Below are 1,002 nucleotides of genomic sequence, written 5' to 3' on the forward strand. Positions count from 1 at the left end.
TCTCTGCAAGATTTTCCTATGAAAGGATTTATGGTCCAACACACTGAACAATAATCCAGTTTGGATCGCTTTAAACTGTCCGGCTCAGGGCTAGGGAATCCTGGGAACTGTAGTTTATTTGGCTCCAGAGTTTCTGAGAAGGGGCTAAATGTTCACAAAGTACAATTCCCAGGTTCCTAGCCCTGGCCGGGCGTTAAAGCCATCTCAAATTGGATTTCTGAAGATGCCAGCCACAGATGCTGCAAATCTTTAGAATAAAACTCTTCTAGAACTGCCACATAGCCAAAAAACCACAAAAAACTATCAAGTGAATTATTTCGCAGTGTGTTTTGGACCTATTTAACCCTCTCAGGCTCATGGTCCCAAAGTTGACTGAACTCAGCTTTCTATAAATCAGCAAAAATTTAAACCAATAGAATAAGATGGTCTCTTCCCATCACTAAAATTATGTCTGTATGGGGTGTCAGAATGTCGTGTCAAGAGGAGGAAACGTGCAGGAAAAAGGTTACATTACATGCTTTTTCTTTTCTCATGTTGCTAACTGTTGTCAAGTTGACTTCATTTATGTCTCCCCCTGAATGAGAGACCTCCAAGTCACCCTATCATTGACAGCCCTGCTCAAGTCTTGCAGATTCAGGGTGTGGCTTTCTTCTGCCTTTGAAAGTCCAGTTTCTCTCTCCTGCTCTTCCTTTGTCCCTTCTTACTTCAGTTGCTGCAAACTGAGTCAAACAGGACCAAAAGTGTTTACAGTCCCTTAACTCAGTGGTTAAGCAGACTTTGGATATGTGATCACTCTCAAGGAGCTTCCATTGGGGTCCAGGCTGGGTTAATCTGTTTTTAACTTTGGGGTTTTTATCATAATTTTTATAAAATGAAGTTCAAGTGAAATTAGCTTTAATTTTTAAAAATTGTATTGGTAACCCACTTAGCCAATTTTTCTGTGCGCCAGCTTGGGTCCCACTCCAAGAGAAAGCCATATAAATAAAAAGCAAATTATACAAA

Source organism: Sceloporus undulatus, chromosome 2 (assembly GCF_019175285.1).
Source record: "Sceloporus undulatus isolate JIND9_A2432 ecotype Alabama chromosome 2, SceUnd_v1.1, whole genome shotgun sequence".
Classification (NCBI taxonomy): domain Eukaryota; kingdom Metazoa; phylum Chordata; class Lepidosauria; order Squamata; family Phrynosomatidae; genus Sceloporus; species Sceloporus undulatus.